Source organism: Panthera pardus, unplaced genomic scaffold, assembly GCF_024362965.1.
Source record: "Panthera pardus isolate Hobbes unplaced genomic scaffold, ASM2436296v1 HiC_scaffold_13, whole genome shotgun sequence".
NCBI lineage: Eukaryota > Metazoa > Chordata > Mammalia > Carnivora > Felidae > Panthera > Panthera pardus.
The window spans coordinates 80,576,761-80,602,283 of NW_026526688.1; the positions used below are offsets into that span (position 1 = coordinate 80,576,761).

At 37.2% G+C, this 25,523-nt stretch overlaps 1 pseudogene; it reads right to left on the reverse strand.

The window, feature by feature from the left end:
- Positions 1–1,241: 1,241 nt before the first annotated feature.
- LOC128776451 (V-type proton ATPase subunit D-like) lies at positions 1,242–22,700 on the reverse strand (annotated as a pseudogene).
- Between the last annotated feature and the right edge of the window lie 2,823 nt (positions 22,701–25,523).

The window sequence follows — 25,523 nt, forward strand, 5'->3', positions numbered from 1 at the left end:
CAGAAATGGCCAAAGTATAAGAGCAGACAGGTCATAGGCTAAGAGCTCCAAAGAGTCAAGAAAAATATGAGAATATAATCAACCTTACAGTTAATTAGGAAAATACATAGTAAAAAAAAACAAACAAACAACAAGATACATTTTATACACATCCAATTTGTCAAAAAAATACAAAATTCTAATAACCCCAAGTGTTGGTGAGAATGTGGAGAAGTGGAATGAACCTTTGAGAGCAAGTGGGTGTTATCTAGTAAAGTTGAAGACAGTTATACCCCATGAATCACGGAACAAACACTCTAAAGAAACTTTCTCATATATGCGTAACAAGACAAACAGAATTTTTACTGCATCTTTGCTTATGGTAACAAAAAGGCTGGAGATATCCATTATTATGAGAATACATATATTGTGGCATTCATACAATGGAAACCACACGCAGGAGCTAATGAAAGAAGCAGTACTATGACCGTCAACATGGACAAATCGCCAAAAACATAATTTGTACAAAAATAAACGCCTCAGAAAGGTGTATACATCATAACATTTTAACAAAATTTAAAAATGTAAAACAATGCTGTACACTTTACACATATATGCTGTATATGTGTGTGTTTGTGTGTATGGTTAAAGATCAAAAGTAAAATGAGGATAATTAACAATTTCGACAGAGTGATTACTTTTTTTAAAATCATTTTGCTGTTTATACCATAGTCACATTTAAATTGGCAGAACAGCTCCCATGATGGACAGGACAGAGCCCGGTCATGCAAGGAAAGACCGGGAAGGTTTTCATAAAGCTTGAGGAGAGAAGTACCAGAACACAAGGATGACGGCAGCAATCTCACACAGCAGTGCGGAGGGGAGTGAGGGGGCAGGAACCAAGGGTCTTCCAGCAATGGTTGGCCTACACATGTTGGCCTGAGGCCACTTCTCTTTCCTGAGGGGAATTTCCTAATATTCTCAGTAAGCAGATCTCTTGTATCACAGAGGTAAATGGAGTAAATGTCACTTGTGCAGAATAAGCCCTACACGTTCCTGGGCAGGGTTTACAAACCTCACGTGATAAATGGTTGCTGAATTATGATTCTGCAGAGGTACTCCCAGAACTGAACATCAAGGGAAATTTTACAAACAGTGAAATTCTTAGTCCAAAAAATAAATAGCCACACTTACAGAACCTACATACCGTGAATTAAAATGGTGCCGTGTTAGGGTTTCTGAAAGAGCCAGAGCAGGAAAGATTACTCAAGAAGATCCTCGTCCTTCTCTTCAGCCAAAGATCAGCAGCCTCCATTACCTCTCCAGCTGTCTTCTGTTGCTCCAAGTCCTTCTCCAACTTTTCCTTGAGAATCTTTTTCTTCCCCTGTATTTTCTTTAACCCATAGAACTCTTCTTGTTCTCTCTCATCCAGCTCTGTAATGATATAGGCAAGGGTACTTTCATTCTGGGGAATGACGACACGTTCAGTGGCATTTACACACCTGTTGGTTATCCTAATGGCTTTGTTCAGGCGCGCTTGGGTGGCTTAGTCGGTTAAGCATCCGACGTCAGCTCAGGTCGTGATCTCATCGTTCACGGGTTCAAGCCTCGAATTGGGCTCTGTGCTGACAGCTCAGAGGCTGGAGCCTGCTTCAGATTCTGTCTGCATCTCTCTCTGCCCCTCCCGCACTCATGCTCTGTCTCTCAAAAATAAATAAACGTTAAATTTTTTTTAAAAAAATGTTTCAAAGTAACAAAGGAAGTCTGCACTGAAGCTACTCCTTCCACCAGTACTTCCACTGCTTTGGCTTAATTCCTCTTTAATTTAGCTGGTTGTGCCCCTGCCTCTGGCTAAACCAGTCAGTTCACAACTGTCAGTTCCTTGGGGGAATACTCAAATACTGGCAGAGTAACACCAGCTGCAGAGTTATCTTCCTTCTCTGGAAGCTTCACTTGGGCTTCCTTGTAGGGAGGGGTTCCTTGGGCTACAAGGGGTTACCTTGTAGATAACTGTGGTGCAGAGGTCCCTTGCGGTGAACTTGGCCTCAGCAAACGAAAAGGCAGCTTCTCTCATCACTTCAGCCATCTACATGTTAGTCTCTATTATCTTCTTCAGGATCTATCGAAGTGGAAGAGTTAAGACATCAGATTTTTTCTTCAGGAGGTTTCAGCCTGTCTGAAGCACTCATGATGGGCTGTGCCATTTGAGAGGGAAAGATTTCAATTCGGTCTTTGCCCAACTGGATGGCCAGATATTGATAGTTCTGCAACAGCCCCAGCCAGTTTCCCTCTACCTGAGTCAGCAGGTAGTGTCAGAACAGTACTTACTCTTAGGGAGGGAAGAAGGAAACTAGAATCAGGGAGGGACAGTAATTACATCTGTAATGTTGTATTTCTTTAAATATGAAGTAATTGAGGGATGCCAGGGTGGCTCAGTTGGTTTAGCATACAACTCTTGATTTCAGCTCAGGTCATGATCTCATGGTCATGAGATCCAGCCCCATGTGGGGCTCTGTGCTGACAGCTTGGAGCCTGCTTGGGATTCTCTCTCTCCTCTCACTCTGCCCCTCCCTCTCCTTAGGTTTTCTCTCTCCCCAAAATAAATAAATATTTAGAAAAATAAGTAACTGAAATAAACATAGTAATATATAGATTTGATAAAGGTAAGTGCGGGGAACACAGGTATATATTATATTTTCCAAACTTATCTACCTAATAAAGAATAACTTTTAAGAAGTAAGATTTTAAAAAATTCATGCCTTCCAGTCCCCAATCAAAAAGGTCTTTTTTCAAACAAATGCACTACTTTTTCTAATTTTTTTCTTGATATTTCATTTGTTTGTGGTTTAAATTCTTCCCTAATAGCCTAATGACTAAGTACCTTTGGTTGTAATTAAATAACTATTTAATTAAGAGATCATTTTAAACACTTTTATAAAGGATAATTTACCATACAAATTATTACAAATTTGCATTAAATTTCCTTTCATACACTAAATTTTTATTATGAATGTATACTCCAATTCCTTTTCCATTTCTAGACTTTTTGCAGAATATTTTTTTAAGATTTTTTTTTCCAAATTTTTATTTATTTATTTTTGAGAGAGAGAAGTAAGAGAATAAGTAGGGGAGGGGACAAGACAGAGAGAGACAGAATCCCAAGCAGGTTCTGCACCATTGGCACAGAGCCCCATGCAGGGCTCAAACTCACAAACCGTGAGATCATGACCTGGGCTGATCCACAACAGATGATTAACCTACTGAGCCACCCAGGCGCCCCCTGCAGAATATTTTTTTAACAGCATAGACATTTTTTAATACTGTTAAATTATTCAAGGAAGAAATTGCTCCAGTTTTGACATCAGTTATTAATCACAATTTATCCAACTTAGATTAACCTACCCTTTTAAAAAGGTGTTATTGCTATGATTGACTTCTCATATATATCCTTAAATCTGTGGCCTTTTTGTTAGACATAAATAAGAAAAAGGAGTCTTCATTCTTCCTTTACCCCATTAACCTACCAGAAGCGATTTATGTCGAAAAGCTTAGGAATAATTAAATTTCCAAGCAAAAATTTAAGGACAAATATAAGCTTCAGAATTTAGTACAGTACCTTAGTTAACAAAACAAATGGAATGCAATTAAGAAAATCATGGTCACTCTTATAACATGTACAGGATGAATAGAAGCTCTCCTTTTTTCAAAACATCCGGATTAACAAGTTTTTTTTTTCCTTATGGCTATCCGGTTAGTTGAAAAACACTAGGGAGATTGTTTTGTGAGAACACTAAAATTGGCATTGTGTACATATTTTTTAATAGGCCACATAATCTCTACTCTTAAGAAGTATACATAGGAGTGAGGAGTAAAGACTCCATAAGAAATAGTTGGGAAACAATTGTAATGCAGAACATTAACAAATTATTTGACTCCAGCATCTTATTTCTTTTTTTTTTTAATTTTTTTTAATGTTTACTTATTTCTGAGACACAGAGAGAGAGAGAGAGAGAGAAAGAGAGAGAGAGCATGAGTGGGGGAGGGGTAGAGAGAGGGAGACACAGTATCAGAAGCAGTCTCCAGGCTCTGAGCTGTCAGCACAGAGCCCGACGCGGGGCTGGAACCCACAAACCGTGAGATCATGACCGTCGCTCAACCGACTGAGCCACCCAGGCACCCCTCCAGCATCTTATTTCTAATATCTGGTTCAGACTGCAAGAAAATGACACATCATTGGTTTTGGCATCCCAGCCTTGTGATTTTCTTATGGTTTTTCTTCAACAGCTATATTCTTTTAAGGTTAGATTTGTTTATTTAATGTACACTATGTGTCACATAATGTTATAAGCATGTTAGAAATAATAATTGATTTATATCATAGTGTTAGGGTAAAAAAATGCAGCAATAAGAAATCTCTCCAAATCTCAGTGGCTCATAACAACGTGTATGTCTCACTTATATGTTGACTTTGACCGTGGCTCTCCTTCATGCCCTCTTTACTCCAGGATGCAGGCTGAAGAAACCCCTGTCGGAGACATCATTCTCACAGAAGAGAAGAGAGAGAGAATGGTGAAAATATATGATGGATCTTAAAGTTTCTTCTTATAAGTTGTATACATCACTTAAGCTCACATTTCAGAGGCCAAAAAACAAAAGCTATTTGGCCAAGTCAACAATGGAGCAGTGATGGGTAATCCTCCCAGATGGAGGAGCCAATGAAGATTTTGAAAATGCTACAAGGTACCATCATCATATCAGCTATATTAGGACAGATTTATTATTATCCCCATATTATAATTGAAGTCACTGAGGCATTAGGATATTAAGTAACCTGATGAAGGCCACACAGCTAATAAGTGAAAGAGCCAGGATTTGTCACCCAGGCGATTTGTGCTCTTCACAACTATAGTACACTGATTCCTCAGGTGCTTGAACTATTATTTTCACTTCTTCATCAAAATTCCAAAATTTATTCACACAGAAATATTTGACAGGTACAAGTTTAAATAGAAACTCTACCAAAGGGATTTGCATGTTAAGGCAATAAAGCCTTAAGATAAAGGTGCAAAGTTCAGATAGCTGGATTTCAGAAGCTTAGTGGAGAAGGCAGCCTTTCCAATGCCTCTGAAAGCACATCTAATAACCAGCCCCTTATTCTGTGTATATACAGTCACTTAACTGCTCTGCTTGAAGTCTATGCTCAAATATCACCTATTCAGAGAGGCCTTTCCTCAATATCCTATTTTTAAAACCACCCGTGCATCATTATCACTACAATAGCTACTTCTTTTATTCTTTATCCCTTTCCCCTGATTTATTTTCCTTCCTAGAATACTGTCTAATTATATCTTATGCAGTTACTTGTTTATTTCCTTATTATTTGTTTCTATCACTATTATGACTTAATTAAATTAACATTTGTTAAATAGAGCACAAGATGCCAGATGGTGAGCAATAAAGGGCCACAAGAGAAATTAAAATAGAGAAGTTTATTACTGACAGGTCCTAGAGGAAGTACACAGAATGCTTTGAGGGACCACATGGGGGGAGGTTGAGGCAGAGTGTAGTCAGAGACAGGCAGGACCTAGGGCAGGTGCCTTTTAAATTAGGGTCCACACAGAATACTTTGGGATTCCCAGACTAAGACTGGGTTGGCCAATTCACACCAAAAGGGCTTTGTAAGCCCCATAAATGGCACACAAAGGTAAGGCCCTGGCTGGTGGGGAAGACTATTTATTCTAAGGTCTACTGGGGAAGCTATAGAAGGAACTTACAATTACTTATGACTCTGCTACCAAGAGCTTGTGCTTACATGAGGGTGTGTCCTTTTAAAACCTTCCCAGACTGGCTGGCCAAACAAAATGGATGCCAAGGCAGCCATATCATGGGGTAGCTTAGCTAAACTCTCAAATCCACTAATTCATAAGCTCTATGAGGGAGTGAACACTGTTTGTCTTATCACTGTTGTAATCACAGCGCCAAGACAGGAACTGGCATATGGTAGGTTCTTAATAAATAGTTGCTGAATGAGTAGATGAATAAATGTATGAGAGAATAAATGAATAAACTCAGTGTTTGCTACTCATAAAAGTGGAGTAAGACTAGCTACAGAAGAGACAGTGGAGTAAAGCCCAAAGGACCAGAGCAAGACATTCTTCTTGTCATTAAGAACAATAACTTTTATTGAATTCTAGCTGTGTGTCAAATGCCATGACTACAAAGAGATATAAAATAAAGATCCATCCCTGAGGTTCACAATGTAATTAATAAAATAGAATATACTTATGAAGAAATGAATACGAATAGAAGGTAATAATTTAATGATCAGTAAAATATTTCAAGTGATACAAGATGTTTCAACTTCATGAAAATAAGTGTGTGGGCATAAATATATGTATATATGAGAAATTTTTGTGATTTTCACACATAAGTGCATATAGTGAAAAAAAAGTCATAGCAGACTTGTCATGAACAAAGGGATCGGGCAGTAATTTATTGTGCTTTATAGCACGTCACTCAAGAGCTTTCAAAAGAAAAAGAAATCTGGTCTCCCAAAAATGTATCAAAGCAATGTCTAGCATACAATAGTAAATTATTAGACATGAATAATTAAGAAACTATGACCCATAACCAAGAAAAATAGCAAGCCATAGACACAGACTTGAGATGATCCAGAGGTTAGTATCAGCAGACATGGACTTTACAGATTTGTTCATAGGCTTAAAGGAAAGATGATCATAATAAGTAAACATATGAGGAATCTCAGCAGAGAAATAGAAACTATTAAGAAAGAACTTAATGGAAGTCATAGAAATGAAAACTATGCTGACACATTTATAAATTATTGGATGGGTTTAACAGGATATTGGAGATTGCAGGATAAAGCTATAGTGAACTTGAAGGCAAATCAAAAGAAATAATCCAATAGATCAGAGAGAAAAATGATTTAAATAAATAATGGACACTCAGTTACCTGTAGAATAATATAAAATGGTCTAACATGGATAGTGTCACTAGAGTCCCTGGAGAGGAGAGGAGATGGAGTGGAAAGATAAGGCAGATATATATATTTCTTAAAAAATAATGGTCAAAAATTTCCAAATGTGTTGGAAAACATTAACTTAAAGATCCAACAAGTTCAGTGAACTCCAAACAAAATAAATTCAAAGGGGAAAAAGCCGGGTACATCAAAGTCAAATTGCTGACAACCAAAGTTAGACAGTATATCTAAAAGTACCCAGGAAAATAGACACATAATATATAATAACACAAACAAATACAACAACACAAAGGAAAACTTTGCATCAAAAATAATGGAAGCCAGAAGAAAATTAAATGACATTTTTAAACTGCTGAAGGAAATAATTGTTAAAATAGAATTCTCTGTTGAGTGAATATACCCCAAATGGATGGAATAAAGACATTCAAAAATAAACACACACACACACACACACACACACACACCTCCAAACATCAGGAGCCCTCCTTCAATTGTTAATAAACACTATTCTGAAAATAAATTCAAAACACAGTTTTGGAAAAATTATTCACAATACAAATATATGACACAGGTCTTATATCCAAAATACAGAAAGAACTCATACAACTCAGTAGTAACAAGACACACATTCAAATTTGTTAAATAGGCAAGAGACTTGAACACGAAAGAACACTTCACAAAAGAACATTTATGAATGGACGATAAGCCATGAATGATTACTAGTCATCAGAGTAAGGCATATTAAAGAAACCAATGAGGTATTACTTGATGCTGCTCACTACAATAGCTAATATTTTGTTTTTTAGTAAGTCTATTTACCTTGAGAGAGAGAGAAAGGGCACATGCACAAGTGGGGGAGGGGCAGAGAGAAGGAGAGACAAAATCCCAAGGAGGCTCCACGCCATCAGCACAGAGTCTGATGTGGGGCTCTAACTCATGAACTGTGAGATCATGACCCGAGCCAAGATCAAGAGTCAGACACCTAACCGACTGCACCACCCAGATGCCCCTAAAAGAGCTAATATTTTAAAACTTGACAGCTCTTAACATTGGGCAGGGATGTGGAACAACTAAAACTCTCATGCATTGCCAATGGGACGTAAAATGGTGCAACCACTTTGGAAAAATGATTTGATAGTTTCTTATATATTTAAATATACTCTTACCTTATTAACCTTGAATTCTACTTTTAGATACTTACCAAGAGAAATTTAAATGACTTTTATGTTAATATTTATAGCAGCTTTATCCATAACAGCCAAAAAATGAAAACAGCCCAATGACCATCAACAGTAAAATGGGTTAACAAATCGTGGGATGTCCACAATGAAATATTACTCAACGATAAAAAATAATTAACTACAGATATACACAAAGCAAGAATAAATTTCAAAAACATTATGTTGAACAAAACAAAGCCAGACACAAAGGAGTATATACCAAATGGATTTACTTATTTAAAATTGAAGAACACACAGGACTAAGTTCTGATGATAGACACCAGAACAGTGGTTGCTTCTGGCAGATAGGAATTAACAGATGGTGGCCACAAGGGAACTTTTTGAGGTCATGGAAATATTCTTTATCTTGATTGGCTCCTGGTTACATAAGGTCATACACTTTTCAAAATTCATTGAATTGTACATTTAAGATCTGTGTTTTACTGTATGTAAAGTTTATTTCAAAAAACAAAAACTACAGCAGAATTTTCAAATGAATTGCAACCTACTTTTAAAATTTGTAAGGAAAAGGGGGCACCTGGGTGGCTCAGTCGGTTGAGTGTCCAACTTCAGCTCAGGTCATGATCTCACAGTTTGTGAGTTTGAGCCCCGCATCGGGCTCTGTGCTGGCAGCTCAGAGCCTGGAGCCTGTTTCAGATTCTGTGTCTCCCTCTCTCTCTGCCCCTCCCCGACTGGGGCATGCTCACTCACTCTCTCTCTCTCTTTCTCTCAAAAATAAATAAACATTAAAAATTTTTTTTAATTTGTAAGGAAAAGCAAAATTTACAAATACTCAAGACATCATTGAAGAATGAGGAGGAGGAAAGCACTTATTGCATATAAAGATCGAGATTATTATAACCCTATTGTAATTTTTTTTAAATTTTTTTTTCAACGTTTTTTATTTATTTTTGGGACAGAGAGAGACAGAGCATGAACGGGGGAGGGGCAGAGAGAGAGGGAGACACAGAATCGGAAACAGGCTCCAGGCTCCGAGCCATCAGCCCAGAGCCTGACGCGGGGCTCGAACTCACGGACCGCGAGATCGTGACCTGGCTGAAGTCGGAAGCTTAACCGACTGCGCCACCCAGGCGCCCCCCATTGTAATTTTTAAATGTTGCATTTATGAAGGGAGAAATTGACCTATAGAATAGAATAGTGAGACTCCAAACAGAATCACACACAAATGGAACCTTGACTTATACTGGAGATGACACTGAAAATCACTGAAACACACTATATTCAATGAAAAGTACTGGAAGAATTGGTTATTCAAAGTAATAGTAAAATTGATCCTTAATATACACATAAAAATTAATTCTAAATTGACTGAAGATTTAGATGTGATGGGAAAAACTTCAGACTTTTAGAAAAAACATGGGAGAATATTTTTATGACCTCATGTTAGAAAAGAACTTTTCAAACAAAAGATGCTGATAAATTTGATAAATTAAATTTAAAATGTTAGTGTATCCAATGACACCAAAAGCAGAGTGGAGAAAAAGTTACAAACTGAGTAATAAAACAAGGATAAACTAAATTTATGAAGAACTTCTACAAAACTGTAAGAAAAAAAGATAAACATTGGGACAGAAGTTCAATAAGCGTGTCCCAGAAAAGAAAAAAATAGCAAAACAGACAGCAGCAAAGAAAAACACAGAGGAAAATGTCCAACCAACCTTCTTAGTGGCATTGTGAATTCCTCCTTTTTTACTTTGCACTGCAGGAGTAATGCTTTAAAGACGTAGAGGTGCGCCAAATTTTGGGTAATGCAAAATAAACAAATGTGAAAATCAACGTTCAGCCAAAACAAAGACCCAAACCTGAGTTTGCCATCATAGACTGAACTTCTCAGATGTCAGAATCTTGGAATTTTACCCAAAAGTAATTTTTACTATAATTTTATTATAAAGACCAGCAGTAAATTTTTTAAAATTTGACATAATAAAAGAAAAATGTTTCAGCACTGTCAACTGAAAGATTGCTCCTGTGTTCACGTATACCTGATGCGTGACCCAAAATAGATTCATGCTTGCAGGTTGGCAGAACATATCTTAGGAGTTTTTCATTTTTCTTTAACACTGTCTTCCTTGATTCCATATATTCTTTGTTAGGCCTGCATCAAAGATGATTTATTACAGGTGTTAAACATGATTTGGGTTGTTTTCCCACCTTGTGAAATTTTAACAAAGCAAACTTAACATTTTGCTTTCCATCCATCCTTCAAGCTGTGAAGAATTTCCAAAGTGAACTTTTTCCTGAAAGACTCATGGCCTCATGGAAGTAAGTAACTAAAACAACAACAGCAACAACAAAACTATAAAATAAAAATAATTTGAAAGGTTATTTTTATTAATAGTTGAATACTAATACGACTCTGAGGACTAATTCTAATCTTCACAATATGATTTCTATTATTCTTTCTTATATTATTTCACTTTTATAAATATGTACTGACTCTAAGAGGATATAATATTATTAATGTTTTCTAGCTAGTATATGCTCCCTTAAAATTAATCTTTATTTTAAATCTACTTCCTCATAAGTTTATTATATAAAATCTTCCAATTATTTTTGTGTGGAAAGTTAGCAATTTGCACAATCATCCTTAAATATTGCCCCATTTTATAACATTTATATTTCTTTCTTTTTCTTTTTTATAATAAAGCTTAAAAAAATTTTTTTAACATTTACTCATTTTTGAGAGATAAAGACTGAACATGAGCAGGGTAGGGGCAGAGAGAGGGAGATACAGAATCTGAAGCAGGCTCTAGGCTCTGAGCTGTCAGCACAGAGCCTGATGCAAGGCTCAAACCCACAAACTGGGGGGTCATGACCTGGGGGTAACCCACTGAGTCACCCAGTCTCCCCTATATTTATATTTCAGTGGGTTGATAGACTCTCAACATTTTAAATCTATAGACATATTTTTTATTTTAAACCATATATAGAATATCTACATTTGAAAGAGAATATTCAGATAGTAGCAATAATTTTAATGATATGCTTTGTTCCTGTTTTTGGCATTGTATACAACATTGTATGCAGATTTGATGTGATAGTGATAGTAACCTATTGGACCACATCGCTGATTCTGCAAATATTTAGGATGACAATTGAAGTAGGCATTTGGTCTCCAGTAGCCTTAGGCTAAACCAAAGACAAAAATTTTGGCCAATACTTAGGCTAATACCAAACCATGGGTGCATCTCTAAAAGGAAATATGTAATCAAACATCTATTTCCTACACAGAAACTTATCCCAAATCCATATAAGTATATACAAAAATTCTTTACGTCCAAACTCAAATTTGCCCAGATACAAAAGACCACAGAAATTGGATATAAAAATGCTAAATGGATCATGTTATCATTATTCTTCTTGTTGATAATGATGATTTATTCTCATCCATACCCCACTGCCATTTATAAAACTTCACAGAAGCCTCTAGGCAACTACCACACACAGCCATATCCCATTCCCAATGTACTCCCCCAACAGGGTCACAGCACTGCCTCAGAATGGACTTGGACTTTACTCAAAAAATAAAAAATCTTTTAAAAAACAAAACAAACAAACAAAACCCAAAAAAAATAAAATGTCAACTTCACTTAAAAAAAAAAAAAGGCAAGGGGGCCTCTGGCTGGTTCGGTAAATAGAGCATGCGACTCTTGATCTCTGGGTTGTGGGTTGAAGCTCCATAATTCATTGTGAATTAAGAATACAAGAATAAAAACCATAAAGAATAATAACCTTAAAGGTTATTTAAGGCCTAAGAGGAACTGAGATAAACAGGAATCATCTAGCTGGAATCAAAATGGTAAAAATAGGAGAGAAGGACCAGTTCACAATAGTTTGGCTCAGTTGATGCACTATTCTAAAGCAAACAAATTCCACTTGTGGCAATGGAAACATGATTGACTCAGAACAGAACATGCAAATAACAAAAATAAACCTCATGAATAATTGGCCTTGATTTTCAGACCTCACTCTTTCAAGTTGCCCAATACTAACAGAGTATTAAGAGTATGTTTCTCAAACATTTTGGTTTCAGGGGATTTCAGACTCTGAAAAATTATTGATGACCTCAAAAGTTTTGGTTTATGTGGGTTATATATATTGATACTTACCATATTAAAAATTGAAGAAAAAAATTTAAATATGTATTTATTTTAAAGTTACATAGTAAACCTATTACATGTTAATACAAATGGCACGTTTTTATGAAAATAACTGTTCTCCAAAACAAAAAACTTAGTGAGAAGTTCTTTATACTTTGCAAATATTTTTAATAGAACTTAATATTAGGCTTAATAGAACACAGCTAGATTCTCATAACTGCTTCTGAATTTAATCTGTTAGCAAATAGCCAAATTATGGAAAGAGCCTAAATGTCCATCAACTGATGAATGGATAAAGAAATTGTGGTTTATATACACAATGGAATACTACGTGGCAATGGGAAAGAATGAAATATGGCCTTTTGTAGCAACGTGGATAGAACTGGAGAGTGTTATGCTAAGTGAAATAAGTCATACAGAGAAAGACAGATACCATATGTTTTCACTCTTATGTGGATCCTGAGAAACTTAACAGAAACCCATGAGGGAGGGGAAGGAAAAAAAAAGGTTAGAGAGGGAGGGAGCCAAAACATAAGAGACCCTTAAAAACTGAGAACAAACTGAGGGTTGATGGGGGGTGGGAGGGAGAGGAGGGTGGGTGATGGGGATTGATTGAGGAAGGCACCTGTTGGGATGAGCACTGGGTGTTGTATGGAAACCAATTTGACAATAAATTTCATATTTAAAAAAATCTGTTAGCAATATATTATTTGGAGTATATGAAGAAAATCCAACCCCACACAGATATTCACTTGGAAAAGGATGAAGTATTTAACAGTCTTTTCAGATAACTATGGGTATTCTCCTTTGATAATATACCAAAATTTGACAAATGACAATTTTTTTAAGTTGGTAGACTGACACTACATGACTTTAATAGTTACTCTAAAGCTACAGTAATCAAGACAGTATGATATTGGCAAAAAAAAAAAAAAAAAAAAGGAAAGAAAAAAGAAAAAGAACGGAAGAGAGCCCAGAAATGCACTCATATAACATAGTCAAATTATCTCTGACAGAGCAAAGACAATACAATGGAGAAAAAAATAGGGGCACCTGGGTGGCTCAGTTGGTTGAGCGACTGACTTCGGCTCAGATCATGATCCCACAACTGGTGAGTTCGAGCCCCACTCAGAGCCTAGCACCTGCTTCAGATTCTGTGTCTCCCTCTCTCTCTGCCCCTAACCCACTCACATTTTGTCTCTGTCTCTCTCAAAAATAAATAAACACTAAAAATTTTTTTTAATGCAGAAAAAATAGTCCTTTCAACAAATGGTACTAGAATGACTAAAAATCCACATAAAAAAAATTAATCTAGGCTCAGTGGATTTTAGCGTCTCACTCTTGATTTTGGCTCAGGTCATGGTCTTGGGTTTTGTAGGCGCCCCTATGCAAAGAATTCTTAAAACCCAATAAGAAAACAAACAACCCAATTAAAAAATGGGCCAAAGACCTGAACAGACACCTCACCAAAAAAGATATACAGATGGCAAATAAACACATGAAAAGATGCTTTACTATGCACCTGTTAGAATGGCCAAAATCCAAAACACTGACACTAGCAAAAGGTGACAAGTATGTGGAGCTACAGAAGTGGCACACATTGTTGGTGGCAATGGACAGCCAGCGTTTTGGGGGGCGGTTTGGCAATTTCTTAAAAAACTAAATATCTTCTTACCATACAATCTAACAGTCACAACCCTTGGTATTTACCAAAAGGAGTTAAACTTATGTCCATACAAAAATCTGTGCACGGATGTTTACAGCAGCTTTATTTATAATTGGCAAAACTTGAAAACAAGTAGGATGTCAAATTAAAAAATTCACTCGGTAGTTTGAAAATAATTTAAGTGTATTGCTCTTTTAAAGTAAATACTGGGACGCCTGGTGGCTCAGTCGGTTAAGCATCAGACTTCAGCTTAGATCACGATCTTGTGGTTTGTGAGCTCAAGAGCTGTGTAGGGCTTTCTGCTGTCAGCACAGAGGCCACTTCAGATCCTCTGCTTCTCTCTCTCTCTCTGCCCCTCCCACATGCACACGCTCTCTCTCTCTTAAAAATAAATAAACACTTTAAAAATAAATGAAGTAAGTACTGAGCACTCTTGATTGATGGCATGCTTCAGTAGAACAGCAGAGAAAATTTATTTGGGGATTCCAGAAGTTGCTCAAAGTGCTTACATTGAGGTACTACTTAAATTTTTCTCCATTAATTTGGTACATCCAGACAATGGAATATTATTCACCAATAAAAAAGAAATGAATTATCAAGCCATGAAAAGACATGGAGGAACCTTGATGCATATTACTAACTGAAGGAAGCCAATCTGAAAAGGCTATATACTATATGATTCTACCTACGTGACATTCTGGAAAAAGCGAAACTATGGAGACAAAGAGACCAGGGCTTGGGGGTAGTGAGAAGGATGAATAGGCAGAGCACAGAGGATTTTTAGGGCAATGAAAATACTTTGTATGATACTATAATGTGGATGTGTGTCATTATACATTGGTCCAAACTCATAGAAGGTACAATGCCAAGAGTGAATCCTAATGTAAACTATTGAATTTGGATGATCGTGATGTGTCAATGGAGGTTCATCACTTGTAACAAATGTCCCACTCTTGTGTAGGATGTTGATAATGGAGGAGGTTACACCTGTGTGGCGGCCAGGGATACATAGGAAATCTCTGTACTTTTCTCTCAATTTCGTCGTAAACCTAAAACTGTTTAAAAAAAAAAGTTTAAAATTTTTAAATTTAATTTAATTAAAAAAACAAAACAGTGGTAGGATATATAAAAGTCTAATAAAAGTGGGTTGGGGTAATAGGGAAAATAAAGATATGAGTGAAAGCTAGACATCAAAATGTATACTTTCATAGATTTTTAAAAATTTGTACCACAAAATTTAATGCACTTGCTTTTCCCGAAACCATTTCTACTGCTTAACATCTAATTAATGAATAAAAGTTACACGATGTGCCCTTCCATATATATTTTTGTTGCTGAAAGATAAACAGAAATACTTCATTTTCATAGACTTCCCTAGAATGTTTTTATCGACAGCCTCGTCTTTACTGCTTAAACTCATTTGGATTCTCTTCCAATACATGTCCATACATAAAGATGAAAAGTGTAAAACTATTGTATTAGAAATATTGATTTTAAATTTAAAACTGTTGAGAATAAATTGTTTGTTTAAGAAAAGCCAGAGGGGAAACAGTGAACTAGGGTGTTCTGTGTAAAGAAGCACTGTTAGGGCATGCCATTCTCCTTACAATTTCTGTGAAGAGATATTGTGCAATCAAGTATAATTCATGTCTCTGAACCTCAACTGCAGAAAATAAAGAAATCTGTAGCATAGTGTTGTCATAGTTGATGTCTGTCAACAACTTAAATTCAGGGCACATACATAATGCCTGCACGTTCATTGTTCTTCCCTCTCATTCACTAAATCTACTGGCAAGTAAACATTTTGCCCGAGTAAGATCACAAAATGCTTCCAGAAAATGTCTGCCACATATTCTAAACGAAATGAAGGGAACTTTTAGTCAGATGCAGTCAGCAATGATCCAGCCTGTCAACATTCTTTAGCAAAAACTGTTCTAGCCCCCCAAAAAGGGTCAATCGGTGGGCAGGAATGATTCTCCCATCCAATATTCAAAAGAATCCTTATCAGAGGATGATATGAGTTCTTCCAAGCATACCCTTCAGTATACCCTAGTATACCCTTCAGTACACCCCAGCATAACCCTAGCATACCCTTTCTCCAAAAGGCTTCCTAGGACTCCATGCAGCATGGGTAGGAGAGTGCTGAAGAAGGACAGCCTCCTTTAAAAAATTTTTTAAGTTTATTTATTTATTTTGAGAGAGAGAACATGAACAGGGGAGAGGCAGAAAGAGAGAGAGAGAATATCCCAAGCAGGCTCTGCACTGTCAGCCCAGAGCCCAGTTTGGGGCTCGAACTCACCAACTATGAAATCATGTCCTGAGCTGAAACCAAAGTCAGATGCTTAATAGACTGAGCCACCCAGGTGCCCCAGGACAGCATCCTTCAAAAGAAAAATAGGTCATGTTATGCAGGATTTTAAGTGTAAGAATGGTAATTTTCATGCTAGTAAATGCCATTCATCTGGAAGTTTTCAGCAACTATAAATATTAATTTCCTTATTAGGTGCCACATAAGTGAATATTACTAATAACAAGAGCCATTATCTCAAAACATTTTTTGAATTTTAAGCACAAAAAAAATCTGTTGTGCCATATTATCTTTTTTTAAATAAAGAGTATACAAAAATAATTTCATTCTAAATCTACGGAAACCATAAAGCTATCACAAAGTCCTAGGGAGCAAGGATTGAGGGGTGTAAGACTGTTCCTATATACTACATGGCCACTGATGGCTGTGCTTTTATAGTTTTTCTGTCAACTTTCTGCATTTTCTCTTTTCCCTGCTATTATTTGCTATTATTTCAGGTTACTAACAATATATGCTGCTTATTTTGAAACACCGAGTAAGAACTAAATGGTAGCTCTCAACTTCTTACAGAACCAAATGCTTATGTTCTGGGCAGAACTTGGAGTTCAGAAGTCTTTATTAGCAGAAGGGGCACCTGGGTAGCTCAGTCAGTTGAGCGGCTGACTCTTGATTTCAGCTCAGGTCATGATCTCACAGTTCATGGGTTCGAGCCCCACATGGGGCTCTGTGCTGACAGTACTGAGCCTGCTTCAGATCCTCTGTCTCCCTCTCTATGCCCCTCCCCCACTGGTGCTGGCTCTCTCTCTCCCTCTCAAAAATAAATAAATGTTAAAAAAAAAAAAGTCTTTATCAATTACTGCCAGATTTAAAACAAATATGTTATAGTTGAAACATGGCTTCGGGAAGAGAGGTAAATTCATTTAATATAATTCCAATCGTTTACGGTAACTGTTTCAACTTCTAATCCACCTCTTGTCATAAAGACAACACGAGCTATATTTAAACCAAAACTCTATGGTACCATCTTCTCGAGGTTGTCACTGTTTTCAAAATGGTGAACTTAATCAGTTTCCCAAAGTGCATCCCTCAGGACAAGGATATGCAAGGTAATGTAGTAAGCAGTACCATCCTCAAAACCAGATATGGGGACCCCTACCCTACCTGCTCCCCACCACCCTCAGTTCTGTGGCTTTCCCCACTGGGGGTGGGGGGTAGACTTTGGCTGAAGGTACTGTGGTGTTCACAAACAGGCAAGCAACACTTCTTCTGGGTGGGGAAGAGAAGTGGGAAAGAGGCCCAGAAGCAGGGAGCCAGGGGCATTCTCTACCTTCACCATCACAACACACCAAGGAATCCAAAAACTCTAAATGAAAGCTTGGTCTGCTTTCATTTTGCAGATGTATCAGTCAAGGCAAGAGCATGGGACACATTTGACCAATTTGTTAGCTTAACATATAGCTTTTAAATATGCGGGCATATGATATATGTGTGTTCACTTGTAGTCATGTTCCAGCAGAGCAAATGACTTGTAAGTAACACAAATTCTGTGAAAAGCAGCTTCTTACCCTGTTTACTACTTTATTTCCAAAACCAAACATGTAGCCAATAAAATGTTAAATGAAAAAGGTACTTCGTGGTTTAAAAATGTTCGGCCTTTTGCAGTTCCCTTTGGAGTGTTAGCAAATTAGCACTTTAAAGGCTTTGAGAATCCAACTAGTTTAACCAAGTCCCTCCTTCCCTTTTACCCTAGAGACCTTTTCATATCTACTTTATGACGGAAAACTTTTAGGAATTGCTCAAGTCAATGACACCTATCAATCATCCCACTTTGGGAGCATCTCAGGACATGTTGGAATGGATATAATGTACTCTCAAATATGGTCCTAGATACAACCCAAACATTAGAAAAAACTAAGAAACATATTGGATGCTCTTGAAGGAAATAAATATATGATTTTCTTTTTCATGAACAAATCAAGTGTTCAATAATAGCAAAACAATCTTTTCTTGGAATTTTTCTACCTAAGAATTAAAGAGGGTTGGAGGGAAAAGAAAAGTTATAAACCTATCAAATTAAATTTAAGGTGAAGAGTAAATGTCTCCTAAACTTTTAATACTCATTCAACACCTCATTTATCAATTTAAAATGTATTTATTTCTGTTGTCACTAATCTTGATACAAATGCTAGCCAACTTAGGACTTTTAGTTTAAGCATGAATATGCATTGTAATTAATACTGATGCTAATTATGATTAACAGTTGGTATCAGTGCATGGTAGAATAGGACATTTATACCATAGATTTTTAATTTAAACTGAAACTATAGAGGGGCACCTGGTTGGCGCTATGGGTAGATGTGCAACTCTTGATCTCAGGGTTGTGAGTTCAAGCCCTATGTTGGATGTAGAAATTACTTAAAAATAAAAAATCTTTAGGGCCCTTGGGTGGCTCAGTTAGTTGAGCTTCGGACTCTTGGTTTTTGCTCAGGTCATAATCTTGTGGCTTTGTGGGTTTGAGCCTCACATTGGGCTCTGCCATGATAGCATGGAGCCTGCTTGGGATTCTCTCTCGTGCTCTCTCTCTCTCTCTTGCCCCACCCCGACTTGTACTGTCTCTGTCTCTCTCAAAATAAATAAATAAACTTAAAAAAAAATACTTTTTAAATTTTAAATAAAAAATTATTTTAAATAGACAAACAAACAAACTGAAACTATAGAAAAAGTGAGAATGTATATTAGGACTCTTTCAGAAACAAGCTACAGAAATTCTATTCAAACTAACTTAACCACATAAAAGAATTTATTGGCTCATGCAACTGGAAAGGACATGGATGCCATTAATGCCAGGAATAAAGGAATTGAAGAACTCAACTATCTCCTCTATCCTCTGTTCTTCTACTTCTTTCCCCATTCCCTTCTCCATTCTCCTCACGCCTCTTCCTCCCACCCTCCTTTCCTGTCCCATCATAACCCCCCCTCCCAGCCCACAGTGTCTTTTCTCAATTTCCCTTTGTATTGCCCGTTTTCTCTACAATCACAGAGAGATTCCTAGTCTAAGTCAGGAATCTTTGCAGCAGGTAGCTCCAAGTTATATCCACACAGTTTAGAAATCCCAGAAGACAGAATACCTCAACCATTAGTATATAAAAACTCAATGAAAGAAGTCAGATTGGCCAAAGTTGGGTCACATGCCCCAATGAGATCAACTCTTAAGAGCTGGGAAGATATGCTGCTGCTTGGTAGCACTCCTTGTTCCCACAGTCACATCATCTGATGAGGTAGATCAAAACAAGGCAAGTACTCCCACTGTAAGAGGAGCAAAGGGATACTTGACATACAGAACTCCAGATGTCCCAAGTGTGAACTGTTAGATTTTTGGAAAGTAATTTGACAACATATATCAGGACTCTGTAAATTCATGACTGCTATCCATGCTAAGGATAGAATCTAACCCCAGAGGTCATATGTATCAAGAAGTATACTATAACAGCATTTACATACCAAACATCATACTCAGTCTTCAATGACCCAATAAAAAGGAAAACAAATAGGTAAATTATAACTTCACAACAGAGAATAATGTTGCCATAATAAAGAAGACTGCCTGTTGCCTGGAGCCTGTCTGCTCCCAGGATTCTTGTCCTAAGTGAAAAAGCAAAATACAAATCTATATAGACAATTCTGGAAAAATAAGTAGATAGAAAAGATAGAAGAAGCAAACAAAAAACTCCAAAATGTTAATAGACTTTGATTAGTGAGGCATGAGTAATCTTTTATCCTTTATATAATTATGTCATAGTTTAAATATTTCATTATTACCACATTTCCTATAACAAACATTTATAATTTTAATGATGAAAACTATTAACTTTGAGGTTTAATAAATGATAAAACTTAAGCACTTAAATGTAAGATTGGTGTTCTTTAATTCTTTGAACGTCTGATCTTCCCAAACTTACAAAATGTTTCTCAAAAACAGTCATTTATTTCAAAATATTACTGCATACCATATAGATCCAATGTCCTTGACCTATTCCGGGTAAGTGAACAAACTGAAAAGGAACATACAGAATGAGGTACAAGCTGGTCAATTATAACAGGAAGGAATATTTGCTTCCCTAATTTCCTAAAATCTATAACATTCAGAGACCAAACACCATTACACAGCAGGTCAGCTGTTTCTTTAAGGATGAATCTAAATTGCATAGAAGGAAACAGAAACAACTCTTTCTAAGATTAAGGCAAAGTCTGGCAGTTGACTCCACAAGCCTACCCCATAGTTCAGACCTTCCTATCCCTTGACCCTGGGCCATGTACACTGACCTCACCTACCCCATTCTCAATCCACACGTATCCCCCTTCTTGTCCAACCTCTACATAACCCATTTGCACTGTGAGTCACATCATGCTTCAAATTTCTACTCAGGAGGATGAGGAAGGTCATTAAGAATTATCTTCAGGGTGCCTGGGTGGCTCAGTCAATTAAGTATCCAACTTCAGCTCAGGTCATGATCCCACCGTTTGTGAATTAGAGCCCCACATGGGGCTCCCTGCTGTCAGCACAGAGCCCACTGCAGATCCTGTCTTCCTCTCTCTCTGACTTTGGCGTTCGGCTCAGGTCATGATCTCACCATTCGTGAATCCAAGCCCCATGTTGGGCTCTGTGCTGACAGCCTGCTTCAGATTCTGGTCTCCCTCTCTCGGTCTGCCCCTCCCCCTGCTCATGCTCTGTCTCTCTGTCTTTCTCTTTCCTTCAAAAATAAATAAGCATTAAAAAAAACTGGTTAAGATGGTAAATTAAAAAAAAAAAAAAGAATTCTCTTCTAGTCAAAAGGTCAATAGGGCAAGACAGGGCAACAGGGAAGTGACAGCTTCAGAAATAGGCACAGGCAACAGCTGACCCATCCTAGTTATGCTGAAAGAGAACAGACTACTTCCTTGCCATGGTCTCTCAGAGCTCAGCCTTAGAGTCAGCAACACAAAAAACTGCTTTGAAACTAAGTCTGACAAAGGTACAAATATAGTGACTAATATTTGTAATAAGTTATTTGCTTTTATGTTATCCTTATTTCTTACATGGTCATCATCTCATTCAGTTTAAAGTCTATCATTTATATTTGAAAAATAACACAAGGTAAGTCACATTTTGACATTTTTTAAATCTTTTATTTTTTAATTTTTTTAAATGTTTATTTTTGAGACAGAGACAGAATGCAAGTTGGTTAGGGGCAGAGAGAGAAGGACACAGAATCGGAAGGAGGCTCCAGGCTCCAAGCTGTCAGCACAGAGCCCGATGCAGGGCTTGAACTCACGAGCTGTGAGATCATGACCTGAGCTGGAGTCAGACGCTCAACTGACTGAGCCACCCAGGTGCCCTTACCTTTTGCCATTTTTTATATCATATGTCTACTAAATCCCCCAGACAGTAAGTGAAGATCAGATTCTCTTTAGTACACACACTTGTGCTCCTCACTTCTGTCCCCAAACTCCCAGCAGAAGCCCCGAGCAGTTGACTTAACTGCCAATCATGTCCTTGACTCCCCACTTTGCCTACCTGCACACCTGGCTGGTCTGCATTTATTGAAGAGTCTGAGACTCAAATGACCAATTCTGCTGTGTAGCTGGGGCTTGGTATTACACTAGGCAACAGGTTACTTCGTCCCTCTCCTTCAGTGGATAACCTTTTGATTTCACATTAGATTAACCAGCTTTAGAGTGTTGTCTCTCAGGACTTCTTATTATGTGATAACAATAAACATACCCACCATTAAAAATTCAGAAGTTGACCTTAGAGACAGGGGCCACATAAGTGTATGATGATAAAAAACGATGATCTATAAGAATTAGGGGACTTAAAAGGAGGTTTAGAACATGCCCAGACTAAGAACCATCCTCCAGGACAATAGTCCATAGGTATAAATAAATTAAATATGTCCAGTGGTATCCAGGTTAGCTACATACAGATGTATAAGTTGGATGTTTTCAAATGTCCTATTACTTTCATGAACAACAGGATGCCTTCCACACTGAGAAGAGTGGCAGCACTGACTAGAGACAAACTCCCAGCCCTTTGATGCCCCACATCTGCATATCCATAAAAATTCTTGCTGAGTAGCTCTTTAAAGCCTTGCTACACCTCTTTACTCTCCTTCTTAAAGCTTAGTGAACTGTTTTATTGCTTGTGTCAATATGTGGCTTAGTTTGAGCATTTGAGGTATAATGGAAGGTTTGAGTCTCCACACTTATCCGCACAATAGGAAAGGGTGAGTTAATTAAAAGCTTAACTAATTCTCCTCACCTGACTTCCACACTGCCTTTTCTTGTGGCCTGGCTCTTGGCCAAGCCCTGCAGGGCAATGGACAGTCAAGGCCAGCTCCCCAGCTGCTGGGAAATGTGGGGACTGCATTATTATACAGTGGCCAGACTATTATATATTCAAAGCAAATAAGAAATAGACTTTTTGTATGCAGACACCATGATACTCTATGTAGAAAACCCAAAAGACTCCACCAAAAGATTGCTAGAACTAATACATGGATTCGGCAAAGTCACAGAGTATAAAATCAATGTGCACGAATTTGTTGCATTTCTATACACCAATAATGAAGCAGCAGAAAAAGAAATCAAGGAATTGATCCCATATGCAACTGCACCAAAAACAATAAGATACCTGGGAATAAACCTAACTAAAGAGGTAAAAGAGCTATACTCTGAAAACTATAGAACAGTTATGAAAGAAATTAAGGAGGACATAAAGAAATGGAAAAACATTCCATGTTCATGGATTAGAAGAACAAACATTGTTAAAATGTTTATACTACCCAAAGCAATCTACACATTTACTGTAATCCCTATAAAAATACCACCAGCATTTTTCGCAGAGCTAGAACAAACAGTCCTAAGATTTGTATGGAACCACAAAAGACCCCGAACATCTAAGCCAATTCTGAAAAAGAAAAACAAAACTGGAGGCATTACCATTCCGGACAGACTTCAAGCTGTGTTACAAAAGCTATAGTCATCAAGATAGTATGGTACTGGCACAAAAACAGATCAATGGAAAAGAATAGAAAACCCAGAAAAGGACCCACAACTATACGGTCAACTCATCTTCAACAAAGCAGGAAGGAATATTCCATGGAAAAAAGACAGTTTCTTCAACAAATAGTGTTGGGAAAACTGGACAGCAACATGCAGAAGAATGAAACTGGACCGCTTTCTTACACCATGTACAAAAATAAACTCAAAATGGATGAAAGACCTAAATGTGAGGCAGGAAACCATCAAAATCCCAGAAGCAGAAACTTCTTTGACCTTGGCCAGAGCAAATTCTTACTAGACACATCACTGAAAGCAAGGGAAACAAAACCAAAAATGAAGTGTTTGGACCTCTCTCCACAGTGAAGGAAATAATCAATAAAACTAAAAGGCAGCCTATGGAATGGGAGAAGATATTTGCAAATGATGTATCTAATAAAGGGTTAGTATCCAAAATCTATAAAGAACTTATCAAATTCAACACCCAAAAAACAAATAACCCAGTTAAGAAATGGGCAGAAGACATGAATAGACAATTTTCTGAAGAGGACATCCAGATGGCTAATAGACACATGAAAAGATGCTCAACATCACTCATCATCAGGGAAATACAAATCAAAACCACTATAAGATACCACCTCACACCTGTCAGAATGGCTAAAATTAACAGCACAAGAAAAAAACAGACGTTGGTGGGGATGCAGAAAAAGTGGAACCCTGCTGCGCTATTGGTGGGAATGCAAATTGGTACAGTCACTTCGGAGAACAGTATGGAGATTCCTCAAGAAACTAAAAATAGAATTACCCTACAATCCAGCAATTGCACTATTAGGATACAAAGGATATAAAACTACAGATCTAAAGGGGTACATGCACCCCCAATGTTTATAGCAGTATTATCAGCTATAGCCAAACTATGGAGTGAGCCCAAATGTCCATCAACTGATGAATGGATAAAGAAGATTTGGTTTATATATACAATGGAATATTACTCGGCCATCAAAAAGAATGAAATCTTGCCATTTGCAAAGATGTGGATGGAGCTAGAATGTATTATGCTAAGTGAACTAAGTCAATCAGAGAAAGACAAATACCGTATGATTTCACTCATATGTGGAATTTAAGAAACAAAACAGATGTGGGGGTGGGGAAGAAGAGAGAGAAACAAACTGCAAGAGACTCTTAACTATAGAGGACAAACTGGGTTGACGGAAGGAGGTGGATAGTAGATGGGCTAGATGGGTGATACATAAGGAGGGCACTTGTTGTGATAAGCATGAGTATTGTATGTAAGCGACAAATCACTGAATTCTACTCCTGAAACCAATATTGCACTGTATGTTAATTAAGTAGAATTTAAATCTTTTTAAAAAGTAAAAAAAAAAAAAATAGACTTTTAAACAGATAACTGAGGCTTATTAACATGCTATCATTTTCTTAGCTTTATTACCACTGTGAGCTTCTCATCTTGCAAAATGATCATTGTTCACATCCACAGTCATTAAAGCAGGGAGTGGCTGTTTCACTTCCAAATACATTTTCTCAAAATATTAAACTGATGCATTTTGCAAATAATAAACGTGAAACATCTTTGAAACAGTAGTACAGAAAATACAATCGTATAGTTCCACAAAAAGGGTAAAAGGGCAATTTTGCTCAGTTTGCAACCAACTAAATTTCTCAAAAATCTGTTGATTCTAAAAATAAAACCACACCACCCTTGTAAAATAAGGAAAGAAAAAATTTTCTTCTTCTAGTTCTAATGTCCTGTTTTCTAGAAACCAAAAGATTATCTATTCTCAATAAGGGGTAATGGATTGCGTTCTGTTTTCATTGAGCTCAGCAATGTTTACAACAAACATTTGTAAACCTAAAAATGCATCAAAAGTTCGCTGATTGAAATTCAAATGCACATAGAGTTCAGTAGCAAAATAGAATCTTTCCTTGAACTTCCACTACAGTTATCTCATTTATCCACTTGATTTTAACAAATAATTATAGTTTGGAGCGCCCAGGTGGCTCCGTCGGTTAAGTGTCCGACTTCGGCTCAAGTCATAATCTCCCAGTTTGTGGGTTCAAGCTCCTCATTGGGCTCTGTGTTGGCAGCTTGGAGCCTGGAGCCTGCTTTAGATTCTGTGTTTCCCTCTCTCTCTCTCTGCCCCTCCCCCACTCACACTTTGCCTCTGTCTCT